The sequence below is a fragment of the Canis lupus genome, chromosome 20 (assembly GCF_011100685.1).
Source record: "Canis lupus familiaris isolate Mischka breed German Shepherd chromosome 20, alternate assembly UU_Cfam_GSD_1.0, whole genome shotgun sequence".
Taxonomy (NCBI): domain Eukaryota; kingdom Metazoa; phylum Chordata; class Mammalia; order Carnivora; family Canidae; genus Canis; species Canis lupus.
This window is the reverse complement of record NC_049241.1, coordinates 53,274,671-53,282,284: the sequence shown is the minus strand read 5'-3', so window position 1 is coordinate 53,282,284 and position 7,614 is coordinate 53,274,671.

Here is a 7,614-nt window from a genome sequence, read left to right as displayed (position 1 = left end):
ATCCTCCTCCCCTAATTCTTTTTTTTTTTTTAATTTTTATAATAGTCACAGAGAGAGAGAGAGAGAGGGGCAGAGACACAGGCAGAGGGAGAAGCAGGCTCCATGCACCGGGAGCCCGATGTGGGATTCGATCCCGGGTCTCCAGGATCGCGCCCTGGGCCAAAGGCAGGCGCTAAACCGCTGCGCCACCCAGGGATCCCCCCCTAATTCTGGCAAGTTCTTTTTTTACTGTCTTCACAGTTTTGCTTTTCCAGAATGTCATGGAATGAGGGTCACACGATCTGTAGACTTTTCAGACTGGCTTCTTTCACTTCGTCACGTGCATTTAAGGTTCCTCCACATAGTTTTGTGACTTGATCGCTCATTTTTTTTTTTTTTAAAGATTTATTCATCCATTTACGAGAGAGAGAGTGAGGCAGAGACACAGGCAGACGGAGAAACAGGCTCCCTTCAGGGACCCCGATTCGGGACTCGATCCCAGGACTCCAGGATCAGGCCCTGGGCCGAAGGCAGGCGCTAAACCACGGAGCCATCCAGGGATCCCCCGTGATGGCTTATTTCTTTTCAGCACTAAATAATATCCCATTGTCTGGACGTCCCAAAGTTTGTCCATTTACTTCCAGAAGGACATTTTGCTCCCTTCCAGGTCCTTGCAAATGCAGAGAAAGCTGCTGCAGGCACCTGAGTACAGGCGTCTGTGTGGACATAAGTAAATGTCCTTTGGGTAAATACCTTTGGGTAAATACCAAGGAACATGATTGCTGGATTATATGGTAAAATGGTTTTGTAAGATAGCTTTGTATGATATATTTAGTGTTTTTAAAAATTTTAATTTTATTTAAATTCAATTAATTCACATATAGAGTATTATTAGTTTCAGATGTAGAGTTCAGTGATCCATCGGTTGTATATCACACCCAGTGCTCATTAACTCACATGGATATGTTCAGTTTTGTCAGAAATCGCTAAACTGTCTTCCAGAGTGGCTGGACCATTTTGCGTCCCCACCAGCAGTGAATGAGAACCCCGTTGCTCCTCATCCTCGCCAGCATTAGGTGTTGTCAGTGTTTATTTTTAAGGTTTTATTTATTTATTTGAGCGCAAGAGATAGCAAGAGGGAGCAGGGAGAAGCAGACTCCCCGCTGAGCAGGGAGCCCGATGCAGGGCTCGATCCCAGGACCCTGGGATCATGACCTGAGCCAAAGGCAGACGTTTAACCAACTGAGCCACTCAGGCATCTCAGTGTTTGTTTGTTTGTTTGTTTTTAAGATTTTATTTATTTATTCATGAGAGGCACAGGGAGAGAGGCAGAGACACAGGCAGAGGGAGAACCAGGCTCCTGCAGGGAGCCCGATGCGAGACTCGATCCCAGGACTCCGGGATCACACCCTGAGCCAAAGGCAGACGCTTAACCGCTGAGCCACCCAGGCGTCCCAGTGTTTGGGTTTTTAATAGATGTGTGATGGTATCTTGTTTAAATTTGCAATTCCCATCTTTTCATGTGCTTATTTGCCATGTGAATATGTTTCAGAATTAGACTGTGGTTGCAAAGCTTTGTAAATACAGTAAATGCTACCAAAGTTTGCTTTTATTTTTTTATTTTATTTTATTTTATTTTAATTTACTTTATTTTATTTTTTTATTTTATTTTATTTTATTTATTTTATTTTATTTTATTTTATTTTATTATTTTATTTTATTTTTTATTTTTTTTTTCCCCAAAGTTTGCTTTTAAATGTGCTATCTGCCACTGGAGTTTAATTTTGTTATGTGCATTTCATCTCCATAATGAAACCAAACCCCCCAAAAAAAAAAAGGTGAAAGATGAGTCAGCATATTTGTGTGCTGATGGGAGTAATCTGGTGCAGAGGGAGGATTGTTGGGGTGGCTCCTTGCATAGGCAAGTGGGTTTGGGAGCTGGTGGCCGCCTGGCTTTGCCTGGGATCCGGGTGCTTCGCTTACCCAGAGCAGCGGGAGGGAAGGCTGGGCTGGCATGTGGGTCTAGATGCAGGTTGGCAGGTTGGCGGGGGTGATGACTACGGATGTGTCTTTCTGCTGGTTTCTATTTTCTCAGTGATGCGTCTGCTGTGCCACATGGGCGGGGGCATGATGTCTGGTGCGGGCACGGGGACGAACGGGCTGTGGCTTCTGGTTTTGCCAGCGCCTCGAAGAACGCAGGGAGCTACCTGTAGGTGGCACTGTCTGCCTTTCCCATCCAGCCCCGAGTTTCCTTTGCACCACGTGCTCATTCGGATTCATTTTGCAGCTCTTCCCGGGTGTTCCAGCATTTGCCTTTGTCTCTAACCTTCCTCACTCACTGTTCCATCAAGTGACCTTCACCTTTACGTTTTCCTTATCGTGAAAGATACATAACACGGGGGCGCCTGGGTGGCCTAGTCTGTTAAGCATTGGACCCCCTGCTCAGTGGGGAGCCTGCTTCTCCCTCTTCCTCTGTTCCAACCCCCCCTCATGCTCTCTCCCTCTGTCTCCCTCTCTCTCAAATAAATAACATCTTTTAAAAGGTATATACATAACTTGAAATTTACCGTTTCAACCATTTTTAGGTGCACAATTCAGTGGCACGGTGTGCCACCATCACCACCATCTGCTTCCAGAACTCTACGTCTTGCAAAACTGAAACTCTGTCCCCGTTGAACACAGAGCGTCCACTCCGGCTTTCCCCATCTACTCTCTGTCTCTCTACTGCTCTAGGGACCTCGTAGAAGTGGAATCAGACAGTGTTTGGCTTTTTGTACCTGGCTCATTTTACTTAACATAGTGTCTTCAAGGTGTGTCCATGCAGCGGCAGGTGTCAGGATTTCTGGGTTTTTTTTGTTTTTTTTTTTTTAAAGGTGAACTTCCTTCCACGTATTAGAAACGTGACAAGCCTTTGAAGCTGTGCTAGTGTCTTTCTGCTGTTTATGGTTTCTGCTTTCCTCACTGGTCTGCTGACAGACTTGCAGGGATGTTGTGTGGGCTGCACCAGCCCTATCATTCCCAGGTCCGAATTCAGAGAAGGCACACATGGTGTGCTGGCAAAAACAAGCCTGTCAGCTGACAGAGTTAAATTACCCTGATTTTCTGAGGTTAACTCATCTGTGCTTCGTGGCCAGATTGCCCTTGGTCATGATGTAATTTCCTGCCCCCCCCCCCCCCCCCCCCCCCCCCCGCCAATGGTGAAATTCAGATAGCAGTATTTTATTTAGGATTTCTGCTTCTAAGGACAGTAGTGAAGATTGGTGCTGATTTTCCAATCTACCTGTTTTTATTTTTAGCGAGGTGAGATTTACATGAGAAAATGAACCCTTTGAAAGCAAACAATTCGGTGACATGTAGTGCATTCACAGTGTTGTACAGCCACCACCTTTGGTTCCAGAACGTTTCCATCACCGCAGAAGGAAACCCCATACTCATTAAGCAGTTCCTTTTCTCCCCTCCCCTCCCCTCCTCCTTTCTCCTCCCCTTCCCTCCCCTTCCCTCCTCTTCCCTTTCCCTTGGTAACCACCAATCTGCCTTGAGTCTCCAAGGACTTGCCCACTGTGGAGATTCCATAGGAACAGAATCCTGCACTATATCGCTGTCTGCATCTGGCTTCGTTCCCTTAGCCTCAGAATTTCGAGGTGCATCCGTGTTGTACCCTCTTTGGTTTGGTTTGTAGGCTGCACCATCCTCCAGAAAGGAAATCAGCTTTCCCCCCCTTCTTGCTCTCTTTTCCTATTCCTGATATCAATCTGCACCAGGTGAGAATTACCTGCTACCTGAGATGCTGATAAAACTTGACTGGAACACCCCCTAGGTTGTGTCCTTTAGGGAGACATACTTGTCCCACCATTATTTCCATGTCAGTCACATTTATGGATATACTCAAGTTTTCTGATTCTTTCTGGTATGATTGTTTGCATTCTATGTGTCCTCCCCATGAATGTATTCGTTTCCTCTAGATCTTCAGCTTTATTGGCCTATAGTTCCTTAGTTTTGTTTTGGTGTGTTCTTTTTTTTTTTTTTTTTTTAAGATTTTATTTATTTATTCATGAGAGACCCAGAGAGAGGCAGAGACACAGGCAGAGGGAGAAGCAGGCTCCATGCCAGGAGCCCGATGCGGGACTCGATCCCAAGACTCCAGGATCGCGCCCTGGGCCAAAGGCAGGCGCTAAACCGCTGAGCCACCCAGGGATCCCCCCCGCTTTTTAATTAATTAATTAATTAATTAATTATTTTTTTTGGTGTTTGTCTTTCTCTCTCTGACTTATCTCACTGAGCAGAATGCCCTCAAGGTCCATCCCTGTTGTCGGAGATGGCAGGATTTCCTTCTTTTTTTGAGGCGAACCCTCTTACGTTGTATGTGTTCATTTTCTTTATGCACTTCCTCATCCACGGAACGACACTTAGGTTCTTTCTTATGACTTGGCTCTTGTGAATCCTGCTGCAGGACTTGATGCGGAACTTGATCCCAGGACCCTGGGATCACGACCTGAGGCTCAACCACCGAGCCACCCAGGTGCCTCTGTTCAAGACAGATGTTATTTCCTTTAGGTTAATACCCAGAAGTGGAATTACTGAATCGATGGTAGTTCTAGTTTGTGTTTTGGAGGACCTGCGATATTCTCACCCAGCATACTGTTAATCACCCCCGTTTGCTTCCCACCGGCAGGCATACAGGGATCTCCTTTCTCCCTGGCCGGGTGCGGTTGTTATTTCTCATCGTTTGGCTGGACACGATTGTTATTTCTCATCGTTTTGACCTGCAGTTGCTCTTAACCTCCTCACAAATATTTTTAAAATTCTACTCACTTGCCCCTGGCTCATTCTCTCCAAGTGTTTATCTCCTTAGTCTTTCCAGAGAGCCAGGGTTTGGTTTTTATTCCTGGCATTTTGGTTCCTCTTTGCCCTCTGTTTTGTCGATTCCTGCTTTATCTGTGTTATTTCCTTGTTTTCTTGCGTCCGGTTTTCTCTATTGTGCACTTGCTGGTGTGCTGCCAGGTCCCCTCTCTGGCCGAGCTTAGCCTCCTGCTGTGGGAGAGCCTGGCTGGGTGCCTGTGGTCCTATTCAGAGGTCCTGGCCAGGCTGATGTTCTCTCAGTCCTGGATTGTGAATCTAGCGTCTGCATGGGCTTTTCAGGGCTGAGTGGTGGGGACAGGGCTGGGGACTGAGATGTACCAGGCAAAAGGTATTAGCATCCATCGGGGGTGGGGAAGCCTGGTGAAGAAGAGGTGAGGGCAATTCCAGAAGGCTTCCTGGAGGAATAGCCTTGTCTGGGCCGAGGTGGGTGATGGAAGTAGGCTCTAAACGGTGAGCCTTTAGCATCTTGGAGAGGGCTAGTGGGCCCTCTAGACAGGACCCTCTAAAGAATGGATAAAAATCTCATATCTAGGGGCACCTGGGTGGCTCAGTGGTTGAGCATCTGCCTTTGGTTCAGGTCGTGATCCCGGGATCCTGGGATCAAGTCCCACATCGAGCTCCCCACGGAGCCTGCTTCTTCCTCTGCCTATGTCTCTGCCACTCTGTGTCTCTCATGAATAAATAAATAAAATCTTCAAACAAACAAAAACACCTCGTACCTAGAATGAAACAGAACAACCCTAGAGAAAGCACACAGACAGGCAGGACAGCATGCCTGAGTCACTAGTGTGCAAAGAGAAACACATGAAGACACACTGGGGAACACGGTGGAGCACGTATGAGCTGTAAGCGGCGTGGGCCTCAGTGAGCATCAGGACACCCCCGACCTGAAACCAGGTCCTCAAAGACTTGTACACAAATGATCTTAGCAGCATGGTTCACAGTGGCCAGCGACCGCAGGGTCCGGCAGCAGAGGAATGCAACAACCCGATGTGACCTAAGCCACACAATGGAATATTATTCATCCATGAAGAGGAATGAAGGCTAATGAACAGCATAACGAACCTTCCGAACACAAGGCCCAGGGAAAGGAGCCAGACACAATAGGTCACGTATTGTGTGATTCCATTGCTTGGAAGAGGCAAACCCAGAGAGGACGCAGATGGGTGGTTGCCAGGGGTGCGAGGAAGGAGGAGGGGAGAATGAGTGCTCACGGGGTGGGGTTTCCTCTTGGTGGGGGGGGGACGAAAAGATCTTGGACCTGGAGAGAGGTGGTGGTTGCACAATCTCATAAATGCACGCCACGCCACTGAATCATTCACTTGAAAATGATTCATTTTATGTGATTTTTATTAAAAAAAATACACTAAGAAAAACTCTTCCATTGTTTCCATAGATTTGGAGTATGAAAGGAGAATCTAGCCTGCTCTCTGCAATCTCCCTGTTTCCTGTTTGCAGTTTCTTTTTGTTGTTGTTGTTTGTTTTTTAAGAAATCTCTACGCCCAGCCTAGAGCTCCAGCTCCCAACCCTGAGATCAAGAGTCACATGCTCCACCGACTGAGCCAGCCGGGAGCCCTGCCCCACCCCCGCGCTGTTCTTGAAAGCTTTTTATTGTTTTATTGTGAAACGGCATATATAAAAAGGTGTGCAAAACAAACATCGTGGATACTTATAAAGTGAACACCTGCTTACGCCCACTTTTCGGTTAAAAAACTCATTCTCCCCCTTTTTTTCCCCCTCCCATTTTATTTGACTGGAATTTTGGCAAATATGAAAAACAGAAATATTAATAGAAAAAAAGTAATAATCGTCGATATCTCTAACACCTCAAATTCATTACCGTTGGTATTTTGATATGTTTGCTTCTACTATTTTCTGTGTGCCTTTGGTAAAAATATGCAAATAATTGGGGGGGGGGGCACCTGGCTGGCTTAGTTGGTAGAGCATGCGACTCTTGACCTTGGGATTGTAAGTCTGAGCCCCAAATTGGGTGTAGAGGCTACTTAAAAAAAAAATCTTAAAAAATATATACAAATAATTTTTAAATAAATGCATCTTTAAAAAGTAGGAAGTAATAATGAAATTGCCTTCTGGTCTCTAACTTCATTACCTGCTACGATATAGTCCTTTAGTCTATGTTAGAATTATATATTCCATAATTTGTTTCGTATTTTTATGTAGATGTTGCGATTCTACGTGTATTGCAACTTGTTTTCCTTTACTCAACAGCATCTTTTGGCTGCCTATTCAGGTTGGTAATATGACTGTAATTCGCAGATACATGGCACTGAATCACAGGCATTTTGCTAGGACATTTCCCTGTTACGGGTCTGTTGGATAGCTTTCCTTTTTCCTACTAGCCACAAAGCCCCTGTGGCCTCAGTCCCGTTGTGTATGAGATGCTGAGAAGTGAGGTGTGGGATTGTGGGGTCAGCATGTTTTCAGCCATTATTATTATTATTTAAAGATTTTATGTATTTATTCATGAGAGACATAGGCAGAGGGAGAAGCATGTTCCCTGCGCGGGCGGGACTCGATCCCAGGACTCCAGGATCACTCCCTGAGCTGAAAGCAGACACTCAACTGCTGAACCACCCAGGCATCCCTATTTTCAGCTATTATATTAGTGCCTACTTCTCTTCAAAAATGACCCACATCAATTTCCACTCCACACCCAGGCCCCCCAGGAAAATATAATTTCCCCCCAAATCTCATTAATGTTTGATATGGTCGAACTTAAATTTGTTTTCCTACCTCATGGTTGGGAAATAAGTC